This window comes from Capra hircus, chromosome 4, assembly GCF_001704415.2.
Source record: "Capra hircus breed San Clemente chromosome 4, ASM170441v1, whole genome shotgun sequence".
Taxonomy (NCBI): domain Eukaryota; kingdom Metazoa; phylum Chordata; class Mammalia; order Artiodactyla; family Bovidae; genus Capra; species Capra hircus.
The window spans coordinates 105,187,317-105,203,628 of NC_030811.1; the positions used below are offsets into that span (position 1 = coordinate 105,187,317).

The following is a 16,312-nucleotide window of genomic DNA, read 5'->3' on the forward strand; positions in this document are numbered from 1 at the left end:
GCTCCCCAGGTGACACTGGTGGTAAAGAACCTGCCTGCCAACGCAGGAGGCATAAGAGATGTGGGATCCATCCCTGGGTCGGGAAGATCCCCTGGAGAGGGCATGGCCACCCACTTCAGTGTTCTTGTCTGCAGAATCCCATGGACAGAGGAGTCTGACAAGACTGAAGTGGCTTAGCACGTGGCGTGGCCAGCTGAGTGTTTTCATGCATTTGTTTTCTAGTTTGGGACAATGTTCCTTATTCTTTTGTTTCCATACCATTCCAGAGCACTCCGTCAGCCACTCTTTTCACTTTTCCCTTTTTAGGTAGTGGTGTTGGGATAGAAGATGGGAAATACTGGAAATATTCTCCTCCCCTTGTATCCTGAGGGTCTCCTGAGCCATCCTCTTCCTCCTGCCTACAGTTGAGAATCCCTGGCATAGAGGCATACGAGCGGAAGGAAAGACACGGATTATGAAGCTATTGTAACAAATTAGCTCACAGATGATGTATACTGGAGCCAGGGCAAGTTTAGAAGGGATGGACTTGTTGATTCTGAGCCATTATGCTTAGTGACTCAGAGCCTTCTTTGGCCAGTTTCCAACTAGGCTGCAAAGGCAAAGTCATATATATTGCATAGCCTTCCCTTTGGAGTGAAATATTTTTCAGCACTGCTTTCTCTCCTGGAGGGAGAACAGCATCACTTCTCAGGGAACTGTCTTTGCCTGCAGGACCCAAAGCCACCTTGGGCACTGCTCACAGTCTCTGTGCGTTAATGTTAGAATTTTCCCTTGATGATACTTGAAATACAAATGATTTCTGAGCCATATTAGTTTTTGGTAATTTGTTGCAAAATGCTCTGTGTTGTGAACTGATCTGTTAAAGGTGGGAAGAACTATATAACACGCTAGTCTCATATGATTGCTGTAACAAATGACTAGAAATGCAGTGATTTAATACAGCACCAATTTATTCTTTTGCAGTTCTGGAACACAGAAGTCTAAAATGAATCTTACGGGGCCACAGTTAAGACATTGACAGGGAGTCCAGAGGCTCGGGGGTGAGGTGGGAGCAGGGAATTCTATTACTTTGGCTTTTCCAGAATCTGGAGCCACCTTCTTTGTATTCCTTGTTTTATGGCCCCTTTCTCTATTTCCAGAACCAGTGGCTTACATCTTTTCTCTCCATCTCTGTTTTGCTGTTTCAATCACAAGGACTTCTTTTATGCCAGCTAAGTCTCTTCTTGCATTTCTTTTATAAGACTATTTGCGATGGCATTTAGGACTCACCCAGGTAGTCCAGGGACTCCCCTGGTGGCTCAGACGGTGAAGCGTCTGCCTACAATGCGGGAGACTGGGGTTCAGTCCCTGGGCTGGGAAGATCCCCTGGAGAAGGCACTGGCGACCCACTCCAGTACTCTTGCCTGGAAAATCCCATGGAGGGAGGAGCCTGGTAGGCTACAGTCCATGGGGTTGCAAAGAGTCGGACACGACTGAGCGACCTCACTTTCACTTTCAGGTAATCCAAGACAATCTCCCCACCCAAGACCCTTAACTTAATCACATCTGCCAAAATCCCTTTTTCCCTGCATAGGGCAATACTCACAGGTTCCAGGCATCACAATCCACATATCTTTGGGGGCCCTTATTCAGCCTACCTGAGCATTAAATCAGCACAGTGCTGCTTCTGGGTCTGTTCTTACCTGTTAATGAAGTGATATATTGAAAAAAGAAGAGTAATTTGAAAGCATATGACATTTCCTGGAATCCTTTCACTCAACAAGCTTATTCACAGGGACTGAACACTGGGCTAGGGGCCCCAAAGCGGAGGCCCCATTTCCTGCTGCTGTGGTGGCCTTTGTGGTTTCCCAGGTCAGCAGCTCCCACCAAGCTCGCACCCTGGTGGCACGGCTGCAGTGGCCTGTGCAGTCAGCAGAATGCTTCTGAAATGAGTCACTGTGCCTTTTCTGACTGGTGGCAAACTCCTCACCTGCTTTGTTCAGCTGTCTCCAAGGCCAGTGCCACAGGAGCTATTAATAAAGTCAGCCTACTTATAGACACGTTCTTAGGTTGACCCCCATCAGGAAATCTCTGCTGGCACATTTCCATGCATCTCAATTTTGTTATCTCTTTTCCACATGGATCCCTTAATGCCTATCATGAATTTTACCGAGATATCAATGGGAGTTTGTGAGGCTCAGTAAGACAGTGTTCAGGATGCATGGTTTCTAGGCAACTTCTACCAAAAAGATGGTTCGTCCCCACACCCACTGTCTCTAGCTTGGGGCAATATGCAGGGCCCTGGAATAGGTACCTCAAAGGGCAGAAGGATAAATAAGATGAAGTGCTTCAATTGTGGGAGTTTAAGATAGGTGGGGGTTTCCCAGGTGGCACTAGCGATAAAGAACCTGCCTGCCAATTTCAGAGACATAAGAGATGTGAATTTGATTCCTGGGTTGCAAAGATCCCCTGGAGGAGGGCATGGCAACCCACTCCAGTATCTTGCCTGGAGAATCCCATGGACAGAAGAGCCTGGTGGGCTACAGTCCATGGGGTCTCAAAGAGTCAGACATGAGTGAGCAACCAAGCACACACACGCACGCAAGACAGGTAGGGCAGAAAGGATGTGAGCATCTAAAGATGTTCGGAGACAGGCTACAGGACAGGTGTGGGTAGACCAGGGGGAGCTACTTTTTGACTGGGCCTGGGGACGGTGAATCAGAGAAGACTCCTTGGATGTGTTTGATGGACTAGAATCTACCCAGTGATCCAGTGATGGGATGAGTATATTCAGGGAGCATAGATAAGGTCAGAACACAAAAAGAATTGCAAGCCTGGAAGACTGAGAGATGAGTGAAAGAGAGAGGCCAGGAAGGAAGCAGGTATCGTGTTATGCCTGGAGCTTAGAGATGGGAGTAAGACTGAGGATGAGAGAATTGGGGGTTAGCCCCAGAGGGTCACCATGTAAGGATTAAGGGTCCAAGGTAGACCTTGAGGGCACAGAGAGGACCGAGAGAGACATCAGAGTTCTCAACACAAAGTGATCATAAGAAACTCAGAAGGGAAACCAGGAGGCTGAACCATGCAGATGGCCAACAAAGGGAACAATTAGAGTCCCCCAGAGTGCCTAGCCAAGGAACTGCGATAAAGCTGACCTTGTCATTTTGTGTTTATCATCTGTGGTACAAGTACATTCAAATGCCAGACAAGACATTCATGAAATCTGGCAGGCTTTACAGAAGGCTATTTAGTTGGGAGAGCAGGATAAGTCAATTTATGCAACTGAATTTGGCCGATAAACCCCTCAAAGCTATGATGCTCTGTGCCAGGGGTCCCAGGATATAATACCTGATGATCTGAGGTGGAGCTGATGTAATAATAATAATAGAAGTAAAGGGCACAGTAAATGTAATGTGCTTGAATCATTCCAAACCCACCACCACCACCTGCCCCCCCCCCACCGCCCCGCCACCATTGGTGGAAAAATTTTCTCCCATGAAACCACTCTCTGGTGCCAAAAAGTTTGGGGACTGCTTCTCTATGCACTGTGACCTATTAATGTACTTAATTCTAGATTTTATACTAAGAACCATTTTATTCATGGAAAATATGAACTGGATAGAAGATTCTAATAGTGAACTCATGTGTCTATAAAGCAATAAAGAGTCCATGCAGTGGTCTGGCTATCGCAGAGAGTATTTTCAGATATTCATGTGCTGCTTGTTCAGGTACTTTATCACCTGCTAGTAGAGAAAAGGGCTTCACTGGTGGCCCAGACGGTCAAGAATCTGCCTGCAATGCAGGAGAGCCAGGTGCGTACCTGAGTCAGAAAGATACCCTGGAGAAGGGAATGACAACCCACTCCAGTTTTCTTGCCTGGAAAATTCCATGGACAGGGGAGCCTAATGGGCTGTAGTCTGTGGGGTCACGAAGAGTCAGGCATGACTGAGTGACTAATACTTTCACTTTCAGTATATATAAACAGAAAAATGGAAGCAGGGACTGAAAGTTTAACAAAAATGATTAGGGGGAAATACAGCCAAATTGAGCACCTTTGGCTATGACTGTTGTGAGCTGGACTGGGTCAATTTCAGTTCAGTTCAGTTCAGTCGCTCAGCCGTGTCCGCCTCTTTGCGACCCCATGAATAGCAGCACGCCAGGCCTCCCTGTCCATTACCATCTTCCGGAGTTCACTCAGACCCACGTCCATCGAGTTGGTGATGCCATCCAGCCATCTCATCCTCTGTCATCCCCGTCTCCTCTTGCCCCTAATCCCTCCCAGCATCAGAATCTTTTTCAACGAGTCAACTCTTCGCATGAGGTGGCCAAAGTACTGGAGTTTCAGCTTCAGCATCATTCCCTCCAAAGAAATCCCAATTTAGGGAGTCACAATTTGTCAGACTCTTTTTGATGACTGCCGGCAGCAGCCTCTGGAGATTAGAAGTTGGCAGGCGTGATCTGGCCTCTAGACAACCTTGCTATTGGGTGCTATGTTTCAATTAAAGCAAGTTTCAGACAGAATTCTACCCTATGTTCAGCTACGTATTAACAGGTAGGCATATAAACATGTATTGAAAACTGGGTCCAAATTCCAGTTCTGTCTCTCTAAGTACTTTGACAAGTACTTTGCATAAAATGATCACTCTGAGGCAAACACAACAATATTCTTGTGATGGGCCCAACTAACTTCTTAATAAGATTCCTTATTAAAGGGATTCCTTATGAGGGGATGAGGGTAAGAGTGAAAATTTCAGGTGAATAGTGAAAGGACTCAGCTACTCACCTGTCTTTGAAGTATGGACTACTGACTATGGTATTTCAAGGGTTAATTCAGCACCCATCAAGGTAACTTACATGTACACATATTTGTGTTACTGTTTAAACTGAAGTATCTTACAGTGAATTACAAAAAATATATAATAATTATCTTTCTTTTTGCATGAATATAGAAAAAGTCACTGTGGTAGGTTTAGTGATGACCCCTAAAAATGTTCTAATCCTTATAATTTGTGAATATTACCTTATATGATAGAAGGGACAGGTGTGATTTAGTTAGGCATTTTGAGTTGGGACGGTTATCCTGGATAATCTGTAGGCCCAACGTGTAATCATGAGTATCTTTATAAGAGGGAAGCAGAGGGAGAATAGACCACGGAAGAGGTGATGTGATGATGGAATCACAGATGATGAAGTGGAGGAAGATGGAGGAAAAGGCCACTGGCCGAAGAACTCAGGGGACCCCCAGGAGCTGAGAAAGTCAGGAAAACAACTGCTCCCCCAGAACATCCAAGGAAAGCCAGCCCAACCAACATCTTGTGCAGTGAAACTGATTTTGGACTTCTAACTTTCAGAACTGTCAGAGAAGACATTTACATTGTTTGAAGCCACTAAATTTGTGGCCATTCATTACAGTGGCAATAGGAAATGACCATAGTCATCAAGATTAATGTTAGCAGCATCTCGGTCCAGCTCATGGAAATTTCCAGAGGAGCTGTTTTGAAAACCCTTGCTATACATGGCTGACAGTTCTTGGGTTATTAAAACAAAGGCTGCACTGAGGGCCATAAAGAAAGGAGAGGAACAAATGGTGAGTTTTAAACTGTTGGTGGAAAAAAAAAAAAAACTGTTGGTGGGCTGCCGTCTGTGGCGTCCCACAGAGTCGGACATGACTGAAGTGACTTAGCAGCAGCAGCAGGAACAAAATCAAAATCAGCCCTGGGATCTGTGAAAAGTAAACTATTTCACTGCCTCTCACCAGACACAGTGGGTCTAAGTCAACATTTGAATGAAAATCAAATGCAAGGAAGCCATGATGTTTCATTAAATTCATTATGACTGTTTTCCTGGCCAGGTACCAGGTAAGCCAGGGCCACACTCCAGCCAAAGGGTCCCTGATGACAAGTAACTCACTCATTCATGCAGTACCCAAATGGGCTGCTTTACAGACTGAGCATTAGGCCATCTTCGTCCCACTAGAGAAGATTAACACAGCAAAATAACGTATCAAAGTGAAGTCAGAGGAAGCCAACCAGACAAAGGAAAGAGTTTTAAGAAACAGGATGCTCTTGATTTTCAGGTTAGAGATGGAGAAATGGCCTGGTTCCTACTTTATGCCAGGATAGAACTGAGGGATTGAAAATCAGAACTTTTTGTTTGAAGGAATGGTCAGCTGTGCATTGGGGAGAGAGAACTCCCATTCAAAGTGTTGCTGTGAAAGCAGGTTCAATCTGAGGTGACATGGAAGAACTGGAAAAGCCTTGGTGGCATCATTTATAGACTTGCTCCCAGGTTATTACGGAGATTAAGTGAGACCCTGCCTAAGTCTGTCATTACCTAGCTCAGTCTTTGCACATTGCCACACAGTCAATGGCAGCTGTTAGTTACAACAGCAGGTTGCTATGATCACAACTTCAGGGAGACGGAGAGAAATGCCAATGTGTTAGACCCTGAGTTGTTCTAGGGGCCTCTGGATAAGTGCCTTCTATATACACGGGGGCTTATATGCTCCATAAGTAACACTATCTAAACTGAACCAGCAGTTATATTCAAAATGGATAACCAACAAGGATCTACTGTATAGCACAGGGAACTCTGCTCAACATCCTGTGGCAGCCTGGATGGAAAGGAAGCTTGAGGGTGAATGCATCCATGTCTATGCATGGCTGAGTTTTTTCGCTGTTCACCTGAAACTATCACAACATTGTTATTTGGCTATTCCCCAGTACCAAATAAAAAGTTAAAAAAAAAAAAAAAAGTAAAGTGAACCAGCAGTAACCACAAAGGATAAGAAAACAACCCCTTTCAATAGAATGGTTCCTGGATTCCAGGCCAAATACTAGATGACTATTTGGGCAGGTCACTACATTTTGCTAACCATACAAGTTACCCACTAAGTCAACATCTTAATACAATACTGGCTTCTTTCTTCAAGCTGGCAGAAGGACTGCTGAATAACAAGCTTTTGCTCCCCGCTTTCAAAATTTACAATTCCCCTGGTTCCTAATTAGCAAGACTCTAATCACCACCAGAAAGAAGGAAAGGCAAACAGAAGGGGAGGCCGAGGGAAGAATGACAAGTTGACTTTCTCTAGGATCTTTGGGGGCCATTTCAGAACGATGGGGATGGGTTTAGGCTTGTAAGAGGGTTGCATGACTATGTCCTGGCAAAGAACATTCAGTACAAAAGTAGAACGCCTTCTCTTCCTGCAGCGTCTACAGCAAGGGCTCTTCTCCACCTAGAATGTTCCAGTTGGCCGCGACTGAAGGCTAGCCAGAGGTTTTTCTTCCTCTCAGTATGTAACTAGGCCTCTGCGATTTCTCAGACAGGACTGCAGATCTTGGTGGAGGAGAAACCCAAGCCTCTGACTGAGCTGGATATATTAGGGATTGGATAACTTGTAATCGGTGATTTCAGCCCTTTCCCTTTGAGCAAGAAATAGAAAGGGAGAAGGAAGAAAGCAGCGCAATAGTAAAATGAAAAGGATGTAAAGGGCAAAAATAAAGTGGTGAAGTGTTTCAACTGAAGTGAGCCTGCGTTGGGCCGAAATTCCATTCGGGTATATTGTAGCTAGGTTTTAGTCTGAGGTGATGGGCAAGTGCTAAAATTCTGGAACAATGAAAACACTTTTCCCCAGCCTTGGGCTTCCTAATACGCTTCTGTAAATGTGAACAAGCATCTTTAAGTCATTATCTTCATTATTGGTTACAAGACTTTAATAAAGGACTTCATCCTTTATTGGGGTATTAAATCCATCAGGAAGGGGACACGGTAACTGCAGGCTCCCTTTCTTGCAGTGCAGGGCTGAGTTCCACCTTCTCTAGCAGCATTTACGTCATTCCTATGCAGGAGCTGGGGTGGAGGAGGGGGTTGGTTCACAGCATGGTGGAGAAAATGAGCATCAGGCTTATAAACTGTCCAAGTGGGACAGTGGTATGGTTGGTTTAAAAGGCTGAACAGAGCTGGTATGGATGTTAAATCCTGAGGAAACAAGTTTCTGGTAACCAGGTAGGCCTCCTGAATGCAAAGAGCATCAGTCGTCTCTGGAGGGAGGCGTCCACAGTGCTGGCTTTGCTTTAAGCCTTTCAAGCGTTGTTTCGGCTTGTGGGCCCGCAAACTTTGGGTAATGTATCCTCATATGCTTCTGCGCCTATGGGAAGGCACAGACATCTTTCTGCAAACATTCAGTGTCTTCATTCGTTTGTTCTATATATTAATTTTTAACTTTTGAAGTAATTTCAGACTTTGGAAAAAGTTGCCAAGATACAGGAATTATGGGTAATGAGATATTAATTCCCACTGCCCTTTACCCAGACACCCTAAACATCTCCTTTATCGACGCTGTGTGTGTGACCCATACATTACTCATTTTCTGAAACATTTGAGCATAAGTTGCAGATATGCTATTCCTTTACCCATAATACATCAGTATCTTTCATACAAAAAAAAAAACAAACACCACTTTCTCTTATATAATACAGGAAAATTATAAACATTAAAAAATTATCACTGATACAGTATGATTTACTCTGTGTTGTTGTTTGAGTTGCTAGGTTGTGTCTGACTGTTTCAGACCCCATGGACTGTAACCGGCCTGGCTCCTCTGTCCATGGGATTTCCCAGGCAAGAATACTGGAGTGGGTTACCATTTCCTTCTCCAGGGGATCTTCCCGACCCAGGGATCAAATCCACATCTCCTGCATTGGCAGCTGGATTCTTTACCACTGAACTACCAGGGAAGCCCAACAACAATAGTATTACTTACTCTGTAGACCTAAGTTATTCTGCCAAGTGTTCCATTAATTCTTTTTAATTCACCCTTTAAAGCTCTATGTGGTCCAGTCAACACCCAGGAGGCCTCCAATGGTCTGGGCTGAGGATGGCTCCCTCACCCTCCCCAAGCAGTGGAGTCTCCCTAAGTGTCTGCACAGGATTCATTCCTGCAGACTCGAGTCTGCTGCTTTCCCTGAGCTGCCACAGTTCCATCGTCTGTGCTCTAAAGGTGACAGTGTTTGCTGCACTTCCGCCTGCAGTTAAGGTTTCTGTCCCAGGGGGCTTCATGCCTTTTCCTGCTGCCTCCCTTCCCTAGGTCTGCCTCCTCAGGGAAACTCTGGGACTTAGCCTGTCCCCAGTCTCTCTCTTGAGCTCTGGTGAGGCCCCTGCAGAGTCTGTGGGTGGGTGGCTATGAATCTCCTTCATGCCTGAAGCTCCCCAGGGTTCTGCCTCCTCACACTGGCCCACACTCAGCCTTGAACAGTGTTAAGAACTGTAGCTGAATTCTTCTTACTGGCAGGTATGATGTCTGTCATCTCCAGCAGGTGAGTATCCATGCCTTATCTCTCCCTGGAGGAGCCTGTGTTTCCTCGGGTTTTGTGTAAGCTGGTTGTTCTGCAACCACGGCTCTATGATAAATTCAAGGAAAGCAGTGACTTCAAAGATTAGCTTAGCATCTTTGGTGAGGTTTTAAGAATAAAAGCTGTCTTTTCTAGTTTTCTACATCCTAGGAGGAAGCCAGACATCCATTTTACATTTTTGGCTCATCTATGAATTGGATTTTTCCCTTCTAGCACCTGAGAAAACACTTGGAAAGAAACCCTGTTGTTGCCGTTTAGTCGCTGAGTTGTGTCTGTTTGTGACCTAAGGGACTGTAGCCCACCAGACTCCTCTGTCCATGGGATTCTCCAGGCAAGAACGCGGGAGTGGCTTGCCATTTCCTTTTCCAGGCGATCTTCCCGACCCAGGGATTGAACCTGTATCTCCTGTACTGGCAGGCAGATTCTTTGCCACTGACTTACCAAAAATATTCAGATAGTTGTACATTATCCTTGGAAACTCTTAGAGCATACAACTCTTAGAACGCTCTCTCGCAGAGAATAAGCAGTCATCTGAAAAGTTAAAAAGATCACGTCTTTAGCACAAAGGATCTAAGACTGAGATACAGTGGTTAAGAAGTTGGGTTTGAAATGTGGACTTAATTATACCTTCAGAGAGACAGGTTCTTTCTTGCAGGATGGCTTCGGACCCATGCTAAAAATCATTGCCTGTCATTTTCCTGAGCCTTGTAAGGGGGAAAAAGTCTGATTGGGGAGCATTCACCTCCTCCAAGCTAAGGCATGGACTTATTTGCTAAAGGCTTTCAGCCAGATAGTCTAATCTGAAAGTTATAAGGAGCCTTCAAGTATTTTGAAGGGAAACTGGTGATTAAAAAGGAAAAACAAAAAAAACCCCTGCCTTTATTATAAGAAACCCAGCTGCCTGGAATAAGTACAATGTTAACAATGACATATAAAATGTCTATGTTATGAAGTAACGCAAAATAAATTCCTGAATGTGGAGCTGATTCTAACATGATAATCGGCTAGTCTGAGGCTTTTCCCCCAGGGCATGGCAAAGAAGCCACAGTAGCTTTTAACTTCGCAAGGAAATGGTGTTATTTCTTAACAGCAGCTAGTCAGTCATAAACATTTATTGGACATGTTCTAGATTAGCTGCTGTAGGAATCTAAGAGTTTGTAAAATAATTATTCTGAATAATTGTCAGAAAGGTATCAAGTTCTTTCTGAACCTTCATTTTCTAAATATATAATTCCCAGTAATAATTCACCCTCACACCACAGTCCCAGCCCCTTTTTTCCCCACACTATTCTGTCTTTTGCCCTGTCTGGGGAATCCTATGGACAGAGAAGCCTGGAGAGCTACAGGGCATGGGGTCGCAAAGAGTGAGACACGACGAGTGACTGAGCATGCTCGCTGTCCCTTGGGGTTGGAACAAAGCCAGTCACAGCTTTCTCCCATGAACCTTTCATCTCCCGTACAGCTGGTTAGGAACCCAACTGACTCCCCAGATCAGCTCCCTGTGCTGTCAGGCATGTCCTTGACAACCCGAAACTACCTTGCAACCAAGGACCTGGTTAAATTAAAAATGTCCTCATTCCCCTGCTCCCCCCAAATCTGAGACCGCTAATTTATGCCAAAGTGTCATTTACTGATACATCTTTCTTCAGAGGATACCTTTCTTGTCCTTTTTGCTTGTAATTTTCTTTTTGATGAGAACAGAGAGTGGCAGCATCCCAGACAGGAATCTCCCCACTGTCCTTCACTTCACTCTAAGGGCTGGTCACTTAGTCTGCATAACAGACTAGCCTATACGCAGACAGACCTTCCGTCCTTCACAGTAAAGAAGATGCTGTAGCCCACTCTTGGTAGAGCATGTTTTCCAGTTTGTGTAATGACGTTGGGTTGTGTGATATATTCCTGCCTATACCTCTTCATCCACAACTGGGTGTTGTTTTCCACATCGGGAAAGGAGTACATCAAGGCTGCATATTGTCACCCTGCTTATTTAACTTATATGCAGAGTACATCATGAGAAACGCCGGGCTGGATGAAGCACAAGCTGGAATCAAGATTGCCGGGAGAAATATCAATAACCTCAAATATGCAGATGACACCACCTCATGGCAGAAAGTGAAGAATAACTAAAGAGCCTTTTGACGAAAGTGAAAGAGGAGAATGAAAAAATGAGCTTAAAACTCAACATTCAGAAAACTAAGATCATGGCATCCGGTCCCATCACTTCATAGCAAACAGATGGGGAAACGATGGAAACGGTGACAGACTTTATTTTTTGGGCCCCAAAATCACTGCAGATGGTGACTACAGCCATGAAAATAAAACTTACTCACTCCTTGGAAGGAAAGTTGTGATCAATCTAGACAGCATATTAAAAAGCAGAGACATTACTTTGCCAACAAAGGTCTGTCTAGTCAAAGCTATGGTTTTTCCAGTAGTCATGTATGGATGTGAGAGTTGGACGATAAAGAAAGGTGAGCACCAAAGAATTGATGTTTTTGAACTGTGGTGTTGGAGAAGACTCTTCAAAGTCCCCTGGACAGCAAGAAGATCCAACCAGTCCATCCTAAAGGAAATCTGTCTTGAATGTTCATTAGGACTGATGCTGAAGCTGAAACTCCAATACTTTGGCCATCTGATGTAAACTGACTTATTAGAAAAGACCCTGACGCTGGAAAAGATTGAAGGTGGGAGGAGAAAGGGATGACAGAGGATGAGATGTGCTATTGGATGGCATCACCGACTCAATGCACATGAGTTTGAGTAAACTCCAGAGTTGGTGATGGACAGGAAAGCCTGGCATGCTGCAGTCTATGGAGTCGCAAAGGGTCAGACATGACTGAGTGACTGAACTGAACTGAACTGATTCCTCTTCATCATACCTGTGTTGGCAGTGCAGTCTTTACAGAAAGGAGAGATTTTCCTACTCTCCCTTGTCCTGCTTGGATCTCCAGCTTGGAATCAGAGTGTTGGTTTACTGTTTGGGGCTTACTCAATAGGCTCCAATCCATATCCAAGGTTCTGGGTCTCCTAACACCACCAGGTTTCCTGGTGACTATTCTGTAAATTAAACAAAGAATGATCCCCGCCTGTTTCCTCTAACCAACTAAGCAACAAAGAGAAGGGGCACTCCTTACGGGGTGAGTCTCCTTGGATAGACCTGAGACATCTGTGCATAAATACTCCCTGCAAGCCCTCCATGCTAGAGCCCTGTGCTTGACTCAAGGGTTAACAGGGTAAAAGAAACATTTAGCGAATGAATTCTCTGCAATTTGACCACAGTAAGGAACTTGCTATCAGTCCTCTAGAGTTGAAAATCTATGACCCTCTCCCTGCCATCCATTTAGAAATTCTACATAAAAGAGATGAAAGGGCCTCAGTTCAGCCAAGCCAGCCTGCTACCAGGGGCTAGGGTGGGAGCAGAAAGAACTGAACACTTCACTTACCAACAAGAGATTCTCCACTTAGGGTCATTTTATTTTTACTCTTCTGTATAAGATTGGTCTCAATGAAGGAATTCTCTCCTAGGGAAGTGTGCAAAGATGTGTAAAAGACTATTTGTTGGAGGATTATTGTAATAGGGAAATACCGGAAACAACATAAATGTCCATCCAGAGGATAATGCGGTCTAGTTATTTAATGGAATACTGTAGAACAGACGAAATTAACTAGAACTACATATATGTACCAAGATAAATTTCAAAGAGTGTGGATATTTAAAATACAGATTAGAACATATATAGCTAACACAACATTGTCAAGGAACTATACTCCAATAAATATTTATTTAAAATAAAATATAAATTATATGCATAAATGTACAATTATTTGAAGTTTAAATACTAAGAGCAATATTATGCAAATTAGAGATACCAAGGGAACATTTCATGCAAAGATGGGCTCAATAAAGGACAGAAATGGTATGGACCTAACAGAAGCCGAAGATATTAAGAAGAGGTGGCAGGAATACATGGAAGAACTGTACAAAAAGGATCTTCATGACCCGGATAATCACGATGGTGTGATCACTCATCTAGAGCCAGACATCCTGGAATGTGAAGTCAAGCGAGCCTTAGAAAGTATCACTACGAACACAGCTAGTGGAGGTGATGGAATTCCAGTAGAGCTATTTCAAATCCTGAAAGATGATGCTGTGAAAGTGCTGCACTCAATATGCCAGCAAATTTGGAAAACCCAGCAGTGGCCACAGGACTGGAAAAGGTCAGTTTTCATTCCAATCCCAAAGAAAGGCAATGCCAAAGAATGTTCAAACTACCGCACAATTGCACTCATCTCACATGCTAGCAAAGTAATGCTCAAAATTCTCCAAGCCAGGCTTCAGCAATACGTGAACCGTGAACTCCCTGATGTTCAAGCTGGTTTTAGAAAAGGCAGAGGAACCAGAGATCAAATTGCCAACATCCGCTGGATCATGGAAAAAGCAAGAGAGTTCCAGAAAAACATCTATTTCTGCTTTATTGACTATGCCAAAGCCTTTCACTGTGTGGATCACAATAAACTGTGGAAAATTCTGAAAGAAATGGGAATACCAGACCACCTAACTTGCCTCTTGAGAAATCTGTATGCAGGTCAGGAAGCAACAGTTAGAACTGGACATGGAACAACAGACTGGTTCCAGATAGGAAAAGGAGTACGTCAAGGCTGTATACTGTCACCCTGCTTATTTAACTTATATGCAGAGTACATCATGAGAAACGCTGGACTGGAAGAAACACAAGCTGGAATCAAGATTGCCGGGAGAAATATCAATAACCTCAGATATGCAGATGACACCACCCTTATGGCAGAAAGTGAAGAGAAACTAAAAAGCCTCTTGATGAAAGTAAAAGAGGAGAGTGAAAAAGTTGGCTTAAAGCTCAACATTCAGAAAATGAAGATCATGGCATCCGGTCCCATCACTTCAAGGGAAATTGATGGGGAAACGGTGGAAACAGTTTCAGACTTTATTTTTTTGGGCTCCAAAGTCACTGCAGATGATGACTGCAGCCATGAAATTAAAAGACGCTTACTCCTTGGAAGAAAAGTTATGACCAACCTCGACAGCATATTCAAAAGCAGAGACATTACTTTGCTGACTAAGGTCCGTCTAGTCAAGGCTATCGTTTTTCCAGTGGTCATGTATGCATGTGAGAGTTGGACTGTGAAGAAGGCTGAGCACCGAAGAATTGATGCTTTTGAATTGTGGTGTTGGAGAAGACTCTTGAGAGTCCCTTGGACTGCAAGGAGATCCAACCAGTCCATTCTGAAGGAGATCAACCTGGGGATTTCTTTGGAAGGAATGATGCAAAAGCTGAAACTCCAGTACTTTGGCCACCTCATGCAAAGAGTTGACTCATTGGAGAAGACTTTGATGCTGGGAGGGATTGGGGGCAGGAGGAGAAGGGGACGACAGAGGATGAGATGGCTTGATGGCATCACTGACTCTATGGACGCGAGTCTGAGTGAACTCCGGGCGTTGGTGATGGACAGGGAGGCCTGACGTGCTGTGATTCACGGGGTCGCAAAGAGTTGGACATGACTGAGTGAATGAACTGAACTGAACTTAGAGCATACACGTGTGTAGTTAAAATATAAAAGCAGAGATATGAGTGATGTATATCAATTCAGAGAAATTTCCTCTCTCCTTCAGAGAACAGGATTGGGTACCTTGGGGGTTTCGAGCCTATCTGCACGATTTCATTTTCTAATATGGTGGTATAATCAGAGTTTGTGTTTCTTCATATAAAATGTTGTATCTGAAATATTTCATTATGACACTTGTAAAAAGAAAGGGTTCTGTGAATCTGAGTCAGGGGTAGTGAGGTGGGTAAACCTAGAGCTTGTTATACAAAGTGAAAAGTCAGAAAGAGAAAAGAACAAATATATATCGATGCCTATATGTGGAATAGAGAAAATCAGTACTGATGACCTTATTTGTAGGGAAGGAATGGAGACACAGAGAACAAACTTGGACATAGCAGGGAAAGAAGAAGGTGGGAGAAACCGAGAGAGTAGCGTGGACATATATACTCTATCGTGTGGAAAATAAGTGCTAGGAGGAAGCTTCTGTAGAGCACAGGGGGCCCAGCCGGTGCCCTGTGACAACCTAGAGGCGTAGGGTGGGAGGGTGGGAGGGAGGCTCGCGAGGGAGGGGAGATACATATAATTCTGGCTGATCTGTCTTGCTGTCTGGCAGAAATCAACACAACATTGTAAAGCAATTATCCTCCAACTGAAAAATAAAACTAATTAGTAACCACATCCAAAAAAGAAAAAAAAAAAAAAAACAACGGGGTGGGGGGTGGCGGTGGTTCAGCGTTTAAAAAGCTTGAAAGTCAATGAGCTAGGACAGGGGGCTCTGAAATGCTGATGATTCAAAGTTAGGGAAAATGGTCTCCAAGCAACCTTTTGTGGCCCCTTCCGGGACTGACCTCCTAAAGCCCATCCTGCCTTCTGGAGCCATGGCTCTCAAGCCTTCCTATGGCAAAAATGCACATTTTATCCCTACCCCCCTCTTGATTCTCGTTTAGTTGGTCTGAGGTTTTTATTGAGCATACCAGTGATTCTACCAATCATGGTCAGGATATCTTTGAGATAGATGCTGATGATAAGCAAACCAAATTCTGGGAGCCTGTGGTCTTTCAAACCTTTGCCACAGGCTTACAATGATCTGGAGTGAGGCAGCGGTTGCTGCAGTGTCCAAGCAGCATCAGTGCTACGAGTTGGTATACTTGTTAGTGATAACTCCTGGTTCACGTGCAGCATCATGAAAATCTTGTAAACCTGTGTGGTTTTGAAGATGGGGGTACAGGAACAGCAGACAATGGGAAGATATGATGGGGGAAGCTAACAACAAGTGTTGAAAGGAAAAGATGATTTTCTCTAAATTCAATTCCAAATTTAGGATGTATTCAATTTAGATTGAACAGGTTTATGTTACTACAAATGATCAGGGATGATCATTATATGGTGATCAGTGTATGATG

General features: G+C 44.1%; 1 protein-coding gene and 1 long non-coding RNA gene across 8 annotated transcripts in view; one reads left to right on the plus strand and one right to left on the minus strand.

The window, feature by feature from the left end:
- Positions 1-16,312, plus strand: part of COL28A1 (collagen type XXVIII alpha 1 chain) — a 184,047-nt gene that overhangs the window by 138,171 nt on the left and 29,564 nt on the right. The gene's annotated exons all lie outside the window — the stretch shown is intronic.
- LOC108635857 overlaps positions 1-16,312 on the minus strand; it is a 177,142-nt gene that overhangs the window by 81,931 nt on the left and 78,899 nt on the right. For 6 of the 7 annotated variants that reach the window (XR_001917990.1, XR_001917988.1, XR_001917986.1 and 3 more), the window contains one exon: positions 9,771-9,860. This is a non-coding gene — a long non-coding RNA (uncharacterized LOC108635857). Of the gene's footprint in view, positions 1-7,684; positions 8,126-9,770; positions 9,861-16,312 lie in introns of those variants that run through there. The other variant, XR_001917991.1, reaches the window with a different exon arrangement.